Source organism: Protopterus annectens, chromosome 17.part0 (assembly GCF_019279795.1).
Source record: "Protopterus annectens isolate FY-2018-M chromosome 17.part0, PAN1.0, whole genome shotgun sequence".
NCBI classification, from domain to species: Eukaryota; Metazoa; Chordata; order Ceratodontiformes; family Protopteridae; genus Protopterus; species Protopterus annectens.
In genome coordinates this window covers 783,789,884-783,811,416 of record NC_056751.1, presented here as the reverse complement: position 1 = coordinate 783,811,416, position 21,533 = coordinate 783,789,884, and the positions used below count along the sequence as shown (strand labels likewise).

The 21,533-nt window shown below is 38.5% G+C and overlaps 1 long non-coding RNA gene across 1 annotated transcript in view; it reads right to left on the bottom strand.

The window, feature by feature from the left end:
• The window catches only part of LOC122791292, a 130,742-nt gene that overhangs the window by 83,716 nt on the left and 25,493 nt on the right, over positions 1 to 21,533 (bottom strand). The gene's annotated exons all lie outside the window — the stretch shown is intronic.

Sequence of the window (21,533 nt, the reverse complement as noted above, 5' to 3'; positions counted from 1 at the left end):
AAACATTCATTCAGTGCACAGCCCGACCCTCTTACTGTATAGGATTCATAAACATTCATTCAGTGCACAGCCCGACCCTCTTACTGTATAGGATTCATAAACATTCATTCAGTGCACAGCCCAACCTTCCTCTGCTAGAAGAAGAACTGCAACTGATTATCACAAGTAAAACAGATTACTTAAGATTTACAATTACATTTTTCCTGAAGTGTAGCACTCCATATGAAAAGGAAAAAAAAAAAGAAAAGAAAAAAAGAAACTGTTATCTTCTTTGTTGTATTATTCAGGTACACTTTCATTTAAGACAACCAATAAAATGCAATTTATTCAACTAAATGTTATGTTGTGGGTTTTGTAGCAATATCTGTTAGGTATATACTCTGTACGTATGAGTGTGTGAGGTACATGTGTTAGGTGTATACTTTGTACGTATGAGTGTCAGAGGTATATGTGTGAGGTATATACTCTGTACGTATCAGCATCAGATGTATATGTGTGAGGTATATACTCTGTACTTATGAGCGTGAGACATATATGTGTCAGGTATATACTCTGTATGTATGTGCGTCAGAGGTACATGTGTCAGGTATATACTCTGGACGTATGAGCATCTGAGCTACATGTGTCAGGTATATAGTCTGGATCTATGAGCATCAGAGGTACATGTGTGATGTATATACTGTGTACTTATGAGTGTCTGAGGTTCATGTGTGAGGTATATACTCTGTACGTATGAGTGACAGAGGTACGTGTGTGAGGTATATACTTTGTATATATGAGTGCCTGAGATTCATGTGTGAGGTATATACTCTGTACGTATGAGTGTCAGAGGTATGTGTGTGAGGTATATACTCTGTACATATGAGTGTCCGATGTATATGTGTCAGGTGTATACTCTGTATGTATGTGTGTCAGAGGTACATGTGTCAGGTATATTCTCTTGACATATGAGTGTCAGAGGTGCATGTGTGAGCTGTTTACTCTGTACTTATGAGTGTCTGAGGTTCATCTGTGAGGTATATACTCTGTACATATGAGTGTCTGAGGTTCATGTGTGAGGTATATACTCTGTACATATGAGTGTCAGAGGTACATGTGTGAGGTATATACTCTGCACGTATGAGTGTCAGAGGTACATGTTTGAGTTATTTACTCTGTACTTATGAGTGTCTGAGGTTCATGTGTGAGGTATATACTCTGTACTTATGAGTGTCTGAGGTTCATCTGTGAGGTATATACTCTGTACGTATGAGTGTCTGAGGTTCATGTGTGAGGTATATACTCTGTACATATGAGTGTCAGAGGTACATGTGTGAGGTATATACTCTGCACGTATGACTGTCAGAGGTACATGTGTGAGTTATTTACTCTGTACTTATGAGTGTCTGAGGTTCATGTGTGAGGTATATACTCTGTACATATGAGTGTCTGAGGTTCATGTGTGAGGTATATAGTTTGTACGTATGAGTGTCTGAGGTTCATGTGTGAGGTATATACTCTCTATGTATGAGCGTCAGATATATATGTGTCAAGTATATACTCTGTATGCATAGAGTGACAGTTTACAGTTTAGTCACAGTTTAGTACGAAGCTAACTGCCCTTGCGAGCCATTTTAAGCCTAGCCAATTATCTCTTGTGAGACTCAAACCCTGCACCTTGTGTTTGTAAGGCAAACACCTTACCCATTAAGCCACCCTCCCAACCCCCAAGGTATTCACACCTCTAGGCTAGTTGCCCAACACAATGCATCTGAAATTCTCCAGGTACAACTAACACTAGGTAAGACTGCAATCCAAATTGTAGCTTGCTACAGATCCCCCACCATTCCCCAAGATTCTCACTACACCTTTCTAAACATACTGGACAATATTAAGATACAACCAGACACCCTAATACTGGGTGATTTCAACTACCCTGCCATTAACTGGGAAAACTACTCGGGTACCAACACCTTTTCCCAACGGTTCTTGGAATTCATAAATTCCAACGCCCTGGATCAACTAATCCATTGTCCCACCAGGGGTTCCAATATCCTAGACCTGGTCATTACCAACATGGGAGATAAATGCTCCACACCAGTGGTCACCACCTCATAGATTAGGTCTGACCATAAGCAAATCACCCTTGACATCCACATCCACCCCACACCCCAGTAAGGAAACCTCCGTAAAAAACTTTTCCAAAGCCAATTTCATGCTACTCAAGTCGGAAGTGACAAACTTCATGACACCCATGCAGATGGGAGCTGAAAGTTCAACTGCTGAATCCTGCACTAAGACACTGTACGAGCACATCCACTCATGCATGAATCGTGCCATCCCAAGTAGAACCAAGAAGCTCTCCTCAAAAAAAGCAAGCCAATCTGGTGGTCCCCTGCCATAAACAAGCTATACAATAGAAGAAAGAAACTCTGTACATTTGAGCAGCAGAGGTGCACACTTACCAGAGTGCTGCATTTCTGTTTGACAGAAGTCCCATTTAAACTCTCAGCAGGAATTATCTCATAGCTTTTAACTCATATGCTCAGCCCATCCTTAACTTTAAGTATTAACCATTATTGCAATGAAGGCAAACTAGTTGCATCTATCTTTCTTGATCTATCTAAAACATTTGACATGGTTTTTCATAAGAAACTCTTAAATATACTTTCTAATCTTAATCTTAGTCGTTCTGCATTTGCATGGTTCCGGGGCTGTCTAACTGGTCACCAACAAGCAGTAAAATGGCAACAAAATCTCTTACCTCTTTTGGCTGCCACACTAGGGGTTCCTCAAGGGTCTCCTCAGGGTCCTCTTCTTTTTACTATATTTACTAACAGACTGCATATTACCACCCTACAAGCCACCCTAATCCAGTAAGCAGATGATTCTACTTTGATTTATGCAGATCAGCGTTTTCAACAGCTTCAGTAAATAACACAGCATTCCTTCATGGCAGTTGTTTGTTGGCTAGCTAATGCTCAGCTTATACTCAACCCTAATAAAACTGAGCTCATGCTTTTCTATCTTGCCAAATCCCCAGATTCCGCCACTCAATTCAATATCTCATCAACAAATATACTAATATTTCACCAGTGTCACAAGCCAAACTTCTCACAGTAGTCATACACCATAACATGAAATTTGACATACATATATCCCAAGCAATAAAAAGTACACAAAACCAAGGCCCCTATACAGGAATAAACACTGTCTAACTAAAAATACAAGGGCCATCACTGCTAGTACCCGCCTTGTCTCTACCCTACTCTATGCCTCACCGATTCACATAAACCTAAAGGAACCTGACCTATGAAAATTGGAAACGTGTTACAATAAAATACCAAAATTTGCCACAGATTCTAACTACAGGTCCCACTGTCGCTTGGTGTTAAAGCAACTCTCATAGCTAGAACTACCAAATCTACTAAAATACAACCAGCTCACCATGGCCCATCAAATAATTAACTAACCTGAAATAACTCCAGACCTTCAAAACCTACTAAATCCCTACTCTAATAACCAAGTACTTCATTCAGGGAACAAATCACTATTACACATAAGCAAATCTAACGATGCAGCTGGTGACTTCCTCCGCTCAAATTGTATAGCCAAAATTTGAAATTCCTTGCCTCTAAACAAAAGATCAACTACCAGCACTCCAAACTTTAAAAAACTACTTAAAACCTACTTATCTAATTCATAGATCTGTTCCTGTACCAATTTTGGTTAGTTATAAACTTACTACTAGCAGCTACAGAAATTAAAAATGAAATATGCAATGTTTGTCAAGTTTTTTTTTCTGTGTCCAAGCTCTGTGCTAAATTCTTTGTCTCTTCTAGTCTTTCTTAAGCAATAATATTGTATGGGAATGCTAAAATTGTTAAACTGTTTTTGGGTTGCTTAAATTTTATTTTTATTTGTATTCTCTATATCATGTAACACTGCATACATATATATATATATATATATATATATATATATATATATATATATATAAGTTACCACTTTTCCTATTACTGTAAAATCTGGAGATTTTCTCTTGTGGCCTTCGTTTAAAAGGGACTTCTTGTCCAGTCAGACTTTCCCGATAAACAAATGTAAAATAATAAATAAAATAATAACTGTAGGTATTGTCCCACCTGCATTCAAACATGAAACTATTATTCCTCTTCCAAAAGTACATTTTCAAACTCAACTAAAAGACTACAGACCTATTTAAATCTATGAAAAACTAATATACTAACAGCTCTTTAAACAGTTAAATAAGTACGGCCTTTTTAATTTCTCAAAATCTTTTGGGTTTCTAATACTATGATGGGAATGGACCCCATTCCTAAGTCAAAGTACGATTTTAAAGTTCATGAAATTAGTATTATTTCACTCTTTGATGTCAGCCAAAAGTGCTCTTCGCAGCACCCGCGATGTGCCCAGCAATGACTCCTTCTACAGTTCGTACAGAGTTACATGTATTGGTAGCATATCTAAATATGATTGTAGAGTCTTTTTTATAAGACCCGATGCTCCTACCACTATTGGAACTATCTGGGTATCCTTCCACATTGCTCTCATTTCTGCTTGCAGATCATGATATTTTATAACCTTGTGTCTCTCTGTACGTAGGACACTGTAGTCACTGGGTGTGGTGATTTCAATGACCAATGCTACTCTTGTCTTCTTTTCTTGGACTACTGTATCTGGTTTTCTAGCATCTGTCTTTTGAATTGTTGGTAATGGATGATCCCATGTGATGTAGACAATCATTTTCTATGATGCTTTTCGGCTCATGTTTCCAGCGTTTTTCAGCCACTCCAAAACCATAATGTTTGCACAATCCCCAGTGCAGCAGTCTCCCACATTATTATGCCTTTCAGTATACAATCCTTCTGCCATTAGTATGTCACAACCAGCAACAAGGTGTGCAACTGTTTCCAATTCAGTTTTACAAAACCTACATTTGACTGTTTCTACCATATGTTCAATGGACTTTGTAAACCAACATGTACATAACCCACTATCTTGTGCCAATTGTAACCTTTCATCTTTTGGTTTGAATTCACCTCTCCCTTACCATTCCTGCATTCATTCCTGATCAACATGACATTCTTCCAGAAGTTTTCTGTACTTGCAACTATATTTATGCATTTTCCACATTTCTTGCCTTTTCACCTGATCCTTCACCTTATATTCTTTCTTTTATTTTTTGGCACATTCAGTTGCTGCCTGATTTTTATCTACTTCTGTTTTCATTTTCATTCCCACTTGACACCAATATGCTTCTGCTGAATTAAGTAGGGAAGTCATCTTAGATTTATTCTCCTCATGTTTCAAAATTTTCAGTACATTTGGGCCTTGTGAGGTCAGTAGATTTGTGTGGAGTCCCACGATTGCAGATCTATACATGTAATCAATTTCAAGGAGGCCCATCCCTCCTTTGTAACAGGGAATATATAATCTTGGTATGCACTGATTTTTATAGATCATTTGGTGAGCATGAAGCATCCTTCTTGTTTTAATATCTAATCAGTCCAACACGTTTTGGGGCCAATCAGTCACTCCAAAACTGTAAGTTAGGACAGGAAGAGCAAATTGGTTTATAGCTTGGATTTTGTTCCTAGATGTCAGTGCTGTTTTCAGGATTAATTCAAGTCTTCTAAAACATTCCTTCCTAAGTTTTACGCATTTGTTCATGTTTTATTGCAGATCCTTCATCAGTTCCTAAGTACTTATATACTCCCTCTTGCTCAAGTTCTTTTATATCACATTCTTGTCCCAAACTGATGTTTTCCTGGTGCTGCAGTTTTCCTGCTTTAAAGGTTGCTTTTGCACATTTATCAAAACCAAATGACATTCAGATATCATCTGAAAAAGTTTTGACAACCTGCAGCTGTGCTTTCAGTGCCTCATCTGATGTGCTATACAGTTTTAAATCTTTGTGACCATCACCATGTTTTTATAAATTCAGTGTCATTACAACCCTTCTGTCAGCCAGTAATACCACTTACACCAGCATTAATGGTGGTCTTTTAACTGTTGGGGTTTTCATTGACATGACATGTGCAGGTCTGTGTTCGCGCATCGAATAAGAATTACAAAGAACGCCTTAAAATTGAATGTTAAGCAGCAAAAATTTAAACTACTGCACATACGTAATCAAAAAGTAATTCATCGAATGGCCATAGTTGGCCAACAACCAAGATGTACTGTGATGCATAAGGTAAACGAAGGAAGCCTTTTTAAAATTTGCCCTATTCCTCACTGTAGTGCAATCTCAGAGTTAGGGGTGTGTGGGGGGGGTGCAGCTCTCTATATTGGGAGTGTGGCTAATTATGTTCGCAGTGTTGGCCAACTATGGCCATTCAATTAAATATTTTATGATGTTAAGCATGTTCAGTAGTTTAAACTTTAGCTGTTTAACATTCAGTTATAAGGCGTTCATTGTAATTCATATTCGATGTGCAAACATAGACTTGACGTACATTTGATAGAGTTAGTCACTTGTGTTCCACATACTGCAAATGTTCAGTTTTGGAGACAATATGACACTTTGGTTCAAAAATCACTTGCAAGGTAAGAGTTTCCAACCACAAACTAGTTATTTACGGAGATGATATCCTGTCACTCAAAGTAGTAAAATCCACCAAACACTTCAGATTAATTTGCAAACAAAATTCTCTAATCTGTGTATGTGATTAAATACAAATAAACTTCATCTTAAAAGCACTAAGGTAAATATCACGATTTTCTCTACGGTTCAGGAACTCTCATTTCTACCTCCTTTAATCATTAAGGATATTAAAGGTAGCTCCATCCCTAATGTAAACCATCAAAAATATCTAAGCGTTGCATTAGACCCTCTACTAAACTTTAATAGACACATAGTATATGCAACCAATAAGGGAATGACACAAATAAAATTGTTATTGTATCGCTCACCTTCTTATCCCAAATGCATGCATGGCCATAGCTAAAAACATTTTAATTCCAAAGACTGAGTATGTATTGCCAGTTATTTCCTCTCAATCATGTAATAATACTCAAAAACTAGAAGTAGTAGAAAATAACATATTTAGATTCGCCCTTATAGCAGTTAGCATTGCCACTTTAGCTTATTAGAAAAAAAAACATTTTCTTCTCACTGCAGTTGGAGCGTCCTTCCTTTTTAATACACTAATGTTTAAAATTATTACACTTGGCTATTGCACTCCCCTCAGAAGAATTCTGCAAATCAGGGTGCCAAAATACTTCCTTAGAAGTAGCCAAGAATGTACTCTCACTCTAGTCACACCTAGATTCAATCTAGCCATTGGAGAAAAAACTTTTTGTAGAATAGGACCGCCTTTGTGAAACCATCTACCAGCAGAAATAAAAAACAATCACTTTGCAATCATTTAAGAGAAATCACAGACAATTCCTTCTTAAGCAATCTAAGTATATCTGATTTTGTGTAATTTCCATTACAACTCTACACATTCATTTTATAACTATCACTATGTTAACTTGTATCCAGAATTTCTTATAGTTATTAATAACGTATTATCTCTACTTTAGTTGCATACTGTGCTAAATGCCTTTGACTTAAACCCTGAATTATTGTACTTTGCCTTTATGTCCTAAACCTTGTGCTTGTTATTCTTATGCTTGACTGCCGTATTCTGTGCACCCGAGTCGAAACCGAAAATGGTCAGTAAACAAGTTCACTTACCTGGTTATCAAACTGAAATAAATAAACAAATAAAAAAAATAAATATAATTGTATAAACTACTATGTGGTAAAATTAAGGTTGCAATGTATTTACCAGTGTCGATGACTATCACGATGGCTTAAATACTTCCTTTATATTTTTAGTTATCGATTTTGTTAAAGTTTATTCTTTTCTCAAACTGAAGTAAGAATAGAATATCAAGAGAAATGCTTATGAGAACTGCCAAAACAAATTGCTTAACTAATGAAATAAAGTGTAATTTAGTTTGTAGTAAATGAGAGTTATATAAAAACATTTCTGTATATATGTTTTTGTGATTTGATGTATTCACGATCAATAATGATTAAAAGAAAATAACTGATGACAACACAACTAACAACTATGTCCACTGAAACAACCTCTGAGTAAACTCACAATTTAAAGTAAAAAAAAAAACAAACGTCTATACAAGTGTCTTACTCCTGTACTTTCCATGTGCACCTTAAACCCTGATGTACTAACTCCGACACCGCACAAATATGATGAAGGGGAGGCTACTGTTTTATCTATGCTTGCACAGACTCAGATTTGAACAACAAACAATAGTGGTGCTGGGTGATCAGGACTTGTGATCACCTAAAGTACTCCAAAAACAGGACATTCGATATGTGGGCCTGAGCCAATGGAGATTTACTGATCAGGTCTAGGCAGAATGCCTTATAGTATACCCACATGGGTGACAAACTTAATTATAAATGTAGGGTGTTAATGAAAAAGAATATTAGACTTTGAGCAGTGCTCAGTCATAAACAAACAACTTTCTCCAATATTGTAGCTATAAACCCCAAGTTAGAAACTTGACTATTGCCATTAAATTCACCCTGAACTGATATTTTAAGAAAGGGAAAAACTTTTGCATAAATTAATGAGAAAGAACACAGCCCATGCTTAAGTGACAGATTAATAATATTATGCCAGTGGTTTGGTAATAATTAAAAAAAAAAACATGAATGAAAGTCACTACAAAAGTGACTAATTTTGTTCTCAAATTGGTATAATAGTTTAGAAGCTTGTTTAACAGACATAGCTTTAAAGTTGAAAGTATTCCTAAAGTATGAACTATGGATTATGACAACAGATTTTTGCCACAAGATCATCAACCCAATGGTCGACTGGTAGTTGAGAGGTGGTTTGAAATTTGGTTGAGACATTTATTGCTGCTTCACTTTGCTGAATAAATATCACAGTGAGATTTAAGCCACTTATTTGGGTGACACAGTGGAACAACAGTTAGTCACCTCACAGCAAGAGGATCCACAGTTCGAGTCTTGACAGAGTGTCTTATGTGTGGAGTCTGCATCTTCTCCTAGTGTTCAAGTGGGTTTCCTCATACAGTCCAAAGACATGCTTGGAGTGTTTCTTCCTGGGCTTCAACTGAAAGTGAGCTCTGTCCCAGTTGGACTTTCCCTGTAAGTAAATACATTTGTTTTGATTTTATTAGTTAGTAAAATCATTTTATGTAAAAATGGTTGTATTATAATCCTGTATAAGAATTCCAAAATGTACAACAGATTGTGCAATGAAATATGAAATTACATCTAATTGTACTGCAAGCTTTTTTTTTTTAAACTGACTCAGGCAATTATAGGCCCATCAGCCTAACTAGCCTGATTTGCAAGGTCATGGAACGCATTATCATGGATCTTATAAACAAGGACATTGGCAGCCTTCAAACACTTGACCTCACATAGTTTGGTTTTATCAAAGGGAGATCATGCCTGTTAAACTTGGTCACATTCTTTGAAACAGTCACAAAAGCCATGGACGAGGGGAAGATGATGCACACCGCCTACCTTGACCTAGCCAAAGCCTTCGACACTATTTCCCACTCAGGCATAATAGATAAACTCTCCCAGCTAGGCATCAAACCATATGTTACCAGATGTGTAGCTAGGTGTCTCAGTGATAGAACCCACTCAGTCAAAATAGGGGAAGCCACCTTAAGTAGTAGACCTGTAACAAGCGGTATACACCAGGGATCAGTCTTGGGGCCTCCACTGTTTGGGATATATTTTTCTGAGGTGCAAGCCAAAGCCAGTGGTCTGTGGCTGACCAAGTTTACAGATGACTGCAAGCTGGGCACTGTCTTAATTCCCTTAGTGATGTGAACATCCTCCAAGAGGGCCTTACCCAAACTAATGACTGGTGCCAGAAGCATGGCCTTAAACTGAATGCCCAGAAATGCATCATTATCCTCTTTGAGAAAATGGCATCCCCACTAATTATCACATTAATAACAATGTACTAAGCACGCAATCAGTTATGAGAGACTTGGGCACTCAGGCTGATAGCAACCTGACTTTTGACCACCACATTGCCTCCATTGTATGGAAGGCTTTCTACATGGCCCACTTCATAAATAAGGGTATTTCATCTAGGAACAAGGAGGTCATAACATCATTGTACTCTTCCCATATCAGACCCATTATCGAGTACAATGCCCCCATCAGCATGTACCTTGCCAAGCACATGCAGCAGCTGGAGAGACAACAGAGGTTCCTGACCAGGATAATCCAGGAACACCTATCATATACAGATAAACTAAAAGCCCTGTCCCTGTACTCAGTCTCATACAGACTGCTGGCATACAAGGCCATCTCAGACCCAGCCTTGATGGAGTTGCTGCATATCCGTAAGTCAAACTCCACTCATGCAACCTGCATGCAAGTCCTTAACCTGGTCTGTAACATTAATAGAACTTGTTGGCGGGATAGATTTGTGTCCCGAAGACTCCCGTCTGTGGAACAGACTCCCTCTCCATGTCAAGCAGAGTATCTCTCTAGCCCTCTTTAAGAGGAACCTGGACGACTGGATGATCCCACTTGTGTTCCTGCTGGACAAGGGAAATAGGTGCTGATTTTTTGAGGGAACACAGGCAAACTTCTTGGCTAGGCGTATAAGGGCCTCTGGGCCAATAGCCTTGTATCAACCTATGAACCTATGACCTAGTAGTGCAACCAGGCAGCTTAACCTCCCCATGCATTAGCATTATAGTTGGCATTGTCTGAGTATAACCAATAGTCATGGTCTCTTGAAATGGATTCAAAAATTTCAAGGTTGAGAGGTGAATTTCTTTCTGTCTGTTTCACTAACTCATAATAACAATGTTATGATCAGCGACTGGATCATAATCCTGTGTATCTGACTGAGGAAAAGCCTGCCAGTTCAGTGAAGAACAGACATTAGTTGCTTTTATGGATACATAAGTGATGTAGTTGAAAGGATGGATAAGAAAACTAAAAGAATTCTGAGAGTATGACAATGAAACTACAGCCAAGACAGTATTCACTAATGTAAAGACAGACGATCTACCTGTTCTAGCTGAAACCAGAGCTGGATCATTGTCAAATAGGGCCACAGGCATGGAATGGAGCAGTTCCACTTTCTCCCGCAGCCATTGTGGTATCCCATTACTTGTCTCCCCAGTTCCTATAGACATTGTTCAAACTGTGCTTTACTATTTTCGTCTTTACTTTTGAAATGAAGGCAGAGATATGGATTTGGTTTAGAACTTTTAATTTAAATATCCTGCCTTGGCCAGGTTAGTCCCCTCTAGGCTAGTAATGTCTTTTCAGGGGACACCCTTGGTGGTATTTATACTACTAGGGAAAATTTGGCAAGAGGATTGGGGAACTTTCCTCCACTCTTTTAGATAGTGCAGGTGGATGTAAAAGATGTCACAGCACTTACCATTAACACATACAGAGGGGGCCTTGGCTTAACATCTCATCCAAAGGATGACACACTCAGGAGTGTAACACCCCCTTCTTAAAGTGCACTGCAATAACAACAATCCATCTGCAAGCTGTGGGAGTAAAACTCACAGGTTTTTATACCAAAGGCACATATGCTACCTGCTGTGCTACTAACATTACTTCCAATGTCTATACCACTGATGAATATTTTCTAAACAAACAGCTGTACATTGAAAACAGCATGAGCAGCAGTAAACTTATCTTCTCTTGAAGCTCACATTTCTTGAAAATGCACTGAAGCTCACATTCCTTGAAAATGCTTCCCTGTAGTTTTAAAGATTTTTTCCATTAAGCAATGAAAGAAATAAACCAATAAAAGGCAAAATTACCCATATCAGAACATTTCAATCAAGTGTGATGACCAGGAAATTTGGTACTTGGTGTACGGGATTAAGGATCTTGTCATCTGTAGCTAAGGTACAGGGTTTGAGCCTGAATAAGCTAATTAACTAACTTTGGACACACGCACACACACACACACACACACACACACACACACACACACACACACACACACACACACACACTCATAGCAAAGCAGAAGTACCTGCTGAATACTCCTCTCAGTCAACTTCATTTTGCAAACTTACAAACATGTTTAGTTCAGCAAATGCACATTTGAGAACTCAAATCACGTGTTCATCATGTACACCTACAGCATAGATGGAAGTGCATTAGTTAAAGAGGAAATGTAACACAGATGTGTCACTTAAAGAAGAAATATAATAATTCTTTTTAAAATTGCTTAATTAATTAAAATCAAATGTTGTGCCAGCCAGTGAGCCCCCCTCCTCAGCCAGCGGGCCCTTGGCAACTGCCTATGTCAGCTTGCGCTGGATCCATCTCTGGCTGGAAATACACTTACGACAGCACTGAACTCAATTTAATGTAAAAAGTGTCTTGAAGAAACTCTAGCAAATCCTGAGAGCAATGAAGTTGATAGTATTCTCCCAAAAATTTGATGACTCAAAGGGATAACTTGTACCTCTGGCTACCTATCTATTTGTATAAATATATAAGTAACTAATTAATGATTTTTAAGAAATCATGTTGGCAAAGTGTGGCTCAAATGTGGTTAAAGGACACAAATGAGAAAGTAACTACCCTTTAGAGCTCAGTCAGAGGGAAGTTATGAAACCGAAGCTGCAAGAAAAAAAATTAGAATGTAACTACTAGGGATCTAATACAAAGTAACACAGATTCATAAGTGCAAGTTCATGGCAGACAAATCTAACACATAAGTTAACTAGGCTGTTAGGTCAGAAAACAACTTTGCACCTGCATTTCTTATGTTTTATCAAAGTATTTGAAACAGTACCAGAAAAAGATCATTGCGATGAATCTGGAAGACCTTTAGTGGATTCTATCGTAAAAGACTGCTAAAAGCCTTAGAAAATGTGGTAAACTTGAAAGACTGATGGAACATGCAGTGCCACAGAGATGGTAACTAAAGTGAGTTTGCAGAAGGAAAAGTTAACAATGAGGTTAATATACAAGAAGGAATAAGGTAAATAAATGGTGACCAACCAGAATAAAGATGAAGTCTAAAATAGGTAACATACATTCAGTGTAAAAATCCAAAGTAATACAGCTATAATGGAAAAATCCTAACAAGGGCTGCATATTTCTTTATTTTATTTATGTATTTAACATTTGTTAACTGGGAAAGTCTGACTTGGGAACAACGCCAATTTTCAGTGAAGGCCTGGGGAGAAACGCTCCAGATGGATGTCTTTGTAATGTGGGAGGAAACCGGAGTACCCGAAGGAAACTCACATGAATGCAGGGAGGACATGCAGACTCCACACAGAAGGCACCCCAGCCAAGAATCGAATGGGAGAACCTGCTGCTGTGAGGCAACAACACTACTGCTGCACCACTGCACCATCCAAATAACATAACAAGTGGGAAGCTCATTTTGTTCAGAAATAAACAAATGGCTACTATTTAACAGGATTTCCATCTCAGTAGGTGATTTGTCTTGGCTACTGGAATCATTACTAGCAAAATGTTTTTTTGCAATACTTTATCAATAACTGCCACCAGTGATCTACATGAGAAAAGAGGCACTGAGTAATCACAGCCGATAAAATAAATGTTGTTAAGAAATATGAGAGAGCATCAAGGAAAGCTGCTCTAATATCAAGGGACAGAGAAAGAGATCGCCACTTGTAGAAAACAAGAAACAGTTGTACTTGTGTGTAGACAGCTGTGTTTGTGGGGTAATAAAAACAAAAAAGGGAAGGAAAATGATGATCCCTGGCTGAGAAGTGAGCTTCTCAATACCACTAGACCAACAATCAGTCTTTGACACTTAGGTCCCTGGGTTCCCCCAACAGCAATGCAACTCAACTGGACAGAAAATCTCTGACCCGTGTGTGGGGATTGAGCATAAGATTCTCCAGATTCTGCGCTATTGGCACTGCCACAAGACCAACAAGATATTTGGTGCAGTGGCATTGACAATCAGATGACATAGAGATCCTGGGTTCATTCCCCAGCTAAGCACAAGAAAGGCCTTGTATACAGTAGTTCACTCCCTGCTGATCAAAATATTGAATAATTATGGCCTGTTTCATGGTTTGAAGATTATTTTCAGAAGAAATAGTAGAACGATTGAGCTGGTACTGCTCTGTCTTATCCCTGCATTAAATCTACATTGGTATTCCACAAGGCTCAATTCTAGGGCTTCATTTATTTTTTACTTTTATCAGTGGCCTCCCTGTAACATCCCTTATGAAACACATTTAATGCTGATGGCCTGGTTCTTTCCTTGTACAGTTACAGACATCACAACAGGATTGTAAAGATGCCCTATACCTTATAACCCAGTTCTGTGCAGCTACAAGTAAGTGTAGCCAAAACCAAATTGTGTTAGCGCACGTCACTAAGCAAACTTAAAAGCATGACAAAAATACCATTGCCAGCTGAAACTATTACTAATTTAATCACCTGAGTCTACAGGAAATCAAAATATGCCTCAATTTACAGACACATACATCCTTTACTAAAGGGAATTTTATTTCAACAACATGAGTATAGCTTCCGGTTTATCATGTCAATCTATGTCTTAACTTTCAAAACCTTGCAAGTTCTTGTTAAAAAATATAAATATATGATCCTGGACAAAAACATAGAACATCACTACCTTACTCACAAAGAGACAAAATGGATCCTACTTAAAGAATGCTGCAACTTCCTGCTTACTACCATAATTTTCAAACTCTTAATTCTAGGTTGCACAGCCTTCTTTGTGTCAGAGTAGAGACCTACTAGCTTATATTGAGTTAGCTTGAAATTTTCAAACTGCACGGGTCTATAACATAACTCACTACTTGAGATGAGTCGTTTACAGTCATAACACTAGTCACCTGAGACACCATGTAACACAACATATGATTTTAAAAAAAATCATCTGCTTTGGCTCTGTTGGACTCATTTCCCTCCAAAGACAGAACTGCATAGAAATGAACACACCAGTCAATATAACTTTGATATTCTCTAACACCTTCATTTATATTGCAATTGCCCAGTTATATAACCCGTATGCCTTTTCTCAATTTCAGTACCCTTGCCCACTCCCTCCTCATATATTGTAGTGACTGACTGATGTTTAGTATCATTTGCAGATTTGTCCATCCAGACTTAACCTACTACATGCAGAGTTAACAAGGAAATATTAAAGAGAAATTACAGCATAACCGAGGCTTGCAGTATGCCGTTGCTGACCACCCTAATTGTAGAAGAAGAATGCCTATGTCTAACATAGCATAAATGATTATTATAAGACCACTCATAAATCCATCTGATAATGAAGCACTTAACATCTAATTTAGATAATATTTGGATAACAGAATAATTTGACACAGTGTCAAAAAAAATTGACAAGGTCTAGATTGTTAACATCTGCACCATCTTCTTTATCCACGGCTTGAATCATGAATGACTAGCTAAAAATTTAGGGGGCATCCATATTCAGTTAAGAACTGTGTCGAAATGAAATATGAGAGTCTGCTCAAAGGTTATGCCTATAATCAATCTGCAGTTATTAACTGGAAAAGCTCACTCAGACACTGCCATAGGCTGTTGTGGAATTTGCATTGCATTATTGCTTTTTTCCTATTTGGTATACTTCATATTGTGGTGTAATTTCATTTCACTGTGTTTTAATTGTGTTATGTTTTCTGTTGCCTATTTAAAATTAGGAAAGAAACCACAGCTGTGTCTCTTGTGAGTCACAGGAAATTAGAACAGGTTAATTACCTGTAAACCGGGGAAGGAGCTAGGAAATATGTGGGACTTTCCTGATTGATCTTATTGCTGTTCAGGGCTTCTACCAGGAAAAGGATACAACAAGCCTAAAGACCTGTGGATCATCTGGGACAAAACTGTCGATCAACAAAGAGCCTGTGGTTTGCTTTTCATCTTGGGATTAGTGCTATTCTTTTGCTTCTAGTGAGAGAATAAGCAAAAGGGAATTGTAGCAGTGTGAAGTAGTGGTGAGACCAACGCGAGTAGCAGCCAGGTTAAAGGGAATTATACTGTAGCAGTGTGAAGCTGTGGTGAGACCAGCGCGAGTAGAAGCCAGGTTAAAAGGAATTGTATTGTAGCAGTGTGAAGCTGTGGTGAGACCAGCGCGAGTAGCAGCCAGGTTAAAAGGAATTGTATTGTAGCAGTGTGAAGCTGTGGTGAGACCAGCGCGAGTAGCAACCAGGTTGCAGCCAAATAGGCGAATCCCCACTATTCATCGTTCTTGACAAAGCTGATTCGTTCTTTTTTCTTTTCAGTAAGCACTGCTTGATTAGTACTGTGTAATTTAACTTCAGATTATCTCCCTAAGTGCTTCATCCATAAACTGTCAGGGTCTACTTTAGTAGTGTCTACTCATGTGTTTGGCAAAGCCCTGTACAGACAAAATTTCACCGATACAAAGTTGCACATAGGGCGACTAGTTTGCAGTGGCAAGTACTACCCCCAGAGTTGCAAATCAGATACTCCTGACTTTACATTCTTACCACAACCATCTAATAAATAAAAAAGGACCTTGGATATGAACTTTCTCACTATCTCCATTACCAGTTTGTGGAATATGGGCATCCTGAGGCAATAAATTGTCTCATGTTTACAGATAATCATCTATTTCTCAAACAAACTTATAAGATGTGTAAGAGATATATTTGCTCAATGTCTGGAGGCAAAGCTCTCACGCACAGTATGAAGCAGGCAGATAGACCCGCATATGCTGAAGCATGTAACTGTAACTTTCCTAAACCTCAAAAACCTCATAGGTGAAGTACACATAACAGCGCTGAATGTACTCTTTCAAAACAACACCCACATCAACACATACAGTCACATCTTATACAGCCTCAACTTCTAAGCCCATAAGGAAAGCCACCACACAATCCAACATTCTGGTCATTGGAGACTCCATTGTGAGACACACTGATGCCCCTCTCACCAGGCTGAGTAATGAGAAAGTCACGGTCAGTTGTTTATCAGAGCCAGAATCTGCCACATTATGCACAGTCAGGTTACTGGACCGCAAGTACCAGCATAGCTTAGTTATAGTCCATGTGAGTGCAAGTGACCTGAAACATACCTTCCTGGATTGTACGAAGAGAGACATCACAGAGTTCTTGGAATGTGTATCCCAGGCTGGTATGAAACTAGCATTGAGCAGCATTTTACCATCTCCAAGGATGATGCCCCAATATAAACAGAATATGACTGACTTTAATAATTGGCTTAGTTTCTAGTGTTATTCTAAGGAGGTGCAATATTTGTAAGCATGGAAGGAGGTGGTCAACAGACCACACTGCTTTGCCAGGGAAGGCCTGAACCTTTTCCACTCTAGGGTTTCAAATATTAGCTAAAACATCATCCTTCCCCTGTAGTGCCTTTTTAGGCGATGCCAAACTGAAAATATGTCCGACTTAGCAAATCAAAACCATGAAAATCTGAAGGCATTACTGCTCAATGCTAGTAGTCTAAAGAAGAAACTCCACTCTCTGCAAGCTGTTTTTATCCTAGAGAAAGCTGACATCTGCGCAGCCATTGAGACATGATTTAAAGCCATGGAAAGCACTCTGGCAGTTCAAGGCTATAATGCCTTCCACACAATTAGACCATCTACTACACAGTCAGGGACTAAAGGTGGAGGTGTTTCAATTTATATCAAAAACAAATATACTTTAAGGCTGGTCATACAGGATGATGCAGTGGAGCTTCTCCACATGCAAATCACCATAGTCAAAATACCATACCACTTCCTTGCAGCTATAGGCCTCCCTCTATGAGCCAGGAAACCCATATCATGAATTTAAGCTTACTGGAAACACTCGCCATCCAGCTCAGTACCATATTCATGAACAACTTTAATTACCCCACTATTAAATTGTAATCATATTCAACACCAAATGTGCAGGCACAGAGATTCCTGAATTTTGTAAACACATACTCCCTGGACCAGTTTGTCAATACACTGACTAGGGAGGCAAACATACTGGATCTGGTCCTCACTAATATGGGACAGTGCTGAACACCCCCTAGTGCAATGTTCTCTCTGGTAAGGTCAGACCACAGCATGTTCTCCTTTGACGTAAAAATATAACCCAGAACCCCAGCTAACACTGAAATGCTCAGGAGCTACCCCAAGGCTTATAATATAACTGATAAGCTGTTAAAATTTCAAGCCCCCCCTAAATGCTAGGAACATGCTGCCTATGTGGAACTGTTCACAAAGACCCTATACTAGCATGTTCATAGTTGCATAGAAGCAGCTGTACCCACCAGGAAAAAGTACAGAACTAAGTTAAAAAAGAATGCACTTGGGTAGAACCACACTTGGGTAGAACCACACCACTGATAAGCTGTATAACAGAATGAAGACAATCATGTCCAGAATTAGGAGATGTAGTACCTAGCAGAATAAAAGTGTGCTTATCTAACTGAGCAAACAGCTTAAAGGACATACAAAGTCTACCAACGCCAAATGTGAGGTAAAGTTGGCCTCCCAGGCCAAGGACAAAGACAAGTTATTCTTTAAATATGTCCACAACCTCAAAGGCAATACACAAGTGCGTGCAGAGCTCATTGTTTATGGAGCCACATATACTGAGCCAGAAGATACAGCAAACTTACTGACACACAAATTCAGCTCTAACTTTACACATCCCCCCGACTCCCCTCAGGAAATGCCATCACATGTAACTTCCCCTACTTTTACTAGAGAACAGGCCCTCAGTTCTCTCTCTCTCTAAGACCATGAATAGTGCATTGATGGGCCCAGAATATATACCAGGATGTCTTCTAACTAACATGAAACATGGCTTATCAGGCCCTCTGGAATCACTTATTTTGCACCCAGTTTATAATCATCAGCAAACTTAATAAGCTACAGGCCATCTAATTTGGCCTGAATGTCTGAAAAATAGATTATAAATAGTAATGTGCCCAGTACAGATCCCTATGGAATGCCTCTGGTGACTGGTCTACTGGTAGAGGTGGAGTCCCTGACTTTAACAATATTTTTTTATTTATTTTATTTTATTTTATTTTACATTTGTTAACTGGGAAAGTCTGACTGGATATAGGTCCATTTTCAGCCGAGGCCCGGGGAGAAAAGCTCCAGACATACATAACATGTATACATACAGTGAAATATTACAAAATGGACATTTGTACAGCAATACATACACACATGTTCAAGATTTTCTAGAATACACACAGGAAATAGTTGGAAATTATTAGCTATTAGGAAATAGTTGGAAATTACTAACTGATAAGGGAGATCACATACATTTATAGTGGTTCACATACATAGTTGAGTCAAAATGTCCTTACTTTAGTACTTTCCAGCAGGTAACAGACATATGCTCAGTTTTCTAAACAGTTACAGAATCAGAGCAATACAATGAAAGTTTCTTCCTGTAATAAGGTTTTCATTTATAGTTGGTATTTGAGTGGGGGTTAGTCAGGGTTTGTACAGGGACAAAGCCAATGCATTTTTAGGTGTTTTTTAAGAGATATTTTGAATTGGTAAACAAACAAAAAGCACCAGTTCCACAACGATAAGGCTCAAAATAAAAGTAGAGGTTTATTAGGGCTCCTGCCAAACTCAGTAGACACAGGGAACTGTAGTAAGTTCTGCAGGAAGTAAGTTCCAGGTTTTGCCAACAGAGTTGGTAAATAGTGATCCGCCAGCTGAATTGTTGGATTTAACAGTTTGTATTAGCGTTCTATTGGAGGAGCAGAGTGTTTTCAGGTTACTGTAGGGGGTGATAATATGTTTCAGTATGGGAGTGCTGTCTGGTTGGTAAAGGACTTTGTGAACAACTATTAATTGGTTATATTGAAGTTGGCAGGGTAGTTTTAGCCAGCCTAGCGATTTAAGGTTTAGATAGTGATGTGTTCTATATGCTGAACCTGTGGCAAATCTGGCAATATTATTGTAGCAGCTAGTAAGTTTATTGGGGTCAGATTTGCTTAGGTTTGCAAAGATGGGTGAGGCATAAAGAAGGGTTGATAGCAAATGTGATAGCAAATGTGTATGGGCAATCACAGTCCTAGCTCATGGGGTTACGAATTGTTTAATCTTGTATAAAGAGCCTTGTTTGTTATTAAATGTTTTAATAGTTTTGTCTGGGGAATTATGGTACCATTGTTAGATGTTATGGTGAGAGAACGTAAATGGACCTTGCGAGTGGGGGTGAAGAGTAACAGCTTGGTTTTATTTGGGTTTAATAGTAGACAGTGACCAGTGATCCAGTTCTCTACTTGGGTGAAGGAGTTTTGGGATAAAGATTGTAAGTCTGTTGGGGAGTTGGCAGCACAGATTAGGGTTGAGTCATCTGCATACTGAATACACATTGCATCTGGGGTGAAGATGGAGAATTGGAGGGGACCTAATATAGATCCCTGGGGGACTCCAAGGGTGATTTGTAAAAGGGAAGATAGGTTATCTTTCCATAGTACAACTTGTTGTCTCCCACTTAGATAAAAATGAAACCAGCTAATTGTTAGGTTATCTGTGGAGAGGGATTTTAGTGTCTCTTAAGAGTCGCTGGTGGTTTACCATGTCAAATGCCTTGGAAAGGTCTAGGAAGAGGGCTGAAGAGAGCGTGTTGTTATTACGGTTTTGATTTATTGTGTGAAAGAAGGAAAGAAGGGCTGAGGTTGTACTACGTCAAGGTGTAAATCCATGCTGGGAGGGGGCAAGGAGATTGTTCTGATTAGGATAGGCTAGGAATTGTTTATGGATACATTTTTCCATTATTTTAGCCAAGGGTGACAGGATGGCTACAGGCCTGTAATTTGAGAGTTCAGTGGAATTCCCCCCTTTATGGAGAGTAATAATGTGGGAGATTTTCCAGATGGAGGGGATATAAGCTTCAAGAATAGTTCTATTGATTAATATTGAAATGGAGTATGCTATTTCATTAGCAGCTTTTTGGAGATACTCTGCAGGTAGTAGGTCTGTGAAAAGGCTGGTGGGTTTCAGTTTCTTAAGTAGGGTCCTAATAAAAGATAAAAAAAACACTGTAGCACTGGATGTAACACAGCAGAATATCCAATTTATTGTAAGTAAGTGCTTTCAAGGGTTCACCTCTTCATCAGACTGAGATAAAAATGATTTAAAACAACCACATTAAATAGTATTCCAATTAACATTAATTACTTCAATTAAAAACAATTAAATTATTTAAAGCCATACTTAACATTTGTTAAAAAAATCACAGCATACATAAACTAAAAACTAGTGTCTCAACTGTCTCGCTTTCAGTAAAGGTATAATGGAGACCATATTGTTCAAACCAGGTGCTTTATCAGCACGCAGTAACATAATCCATTTTTGTTCAGTCGCCACAGTAATACTCCTTATATCTCCTCCCCTTTTTCTGACTGCAAGTATTTCCAAGACCAGAAACTTAAACATATACTCACTACCTTCATTCCTGATGTGCACAGCCAAGGCACTGCTTTCCTTTTTATTTATTATATCCCTCATATGTTCAAGTATCCTGTCTTTGAACTGTCGATTAGTCAGGCCAAT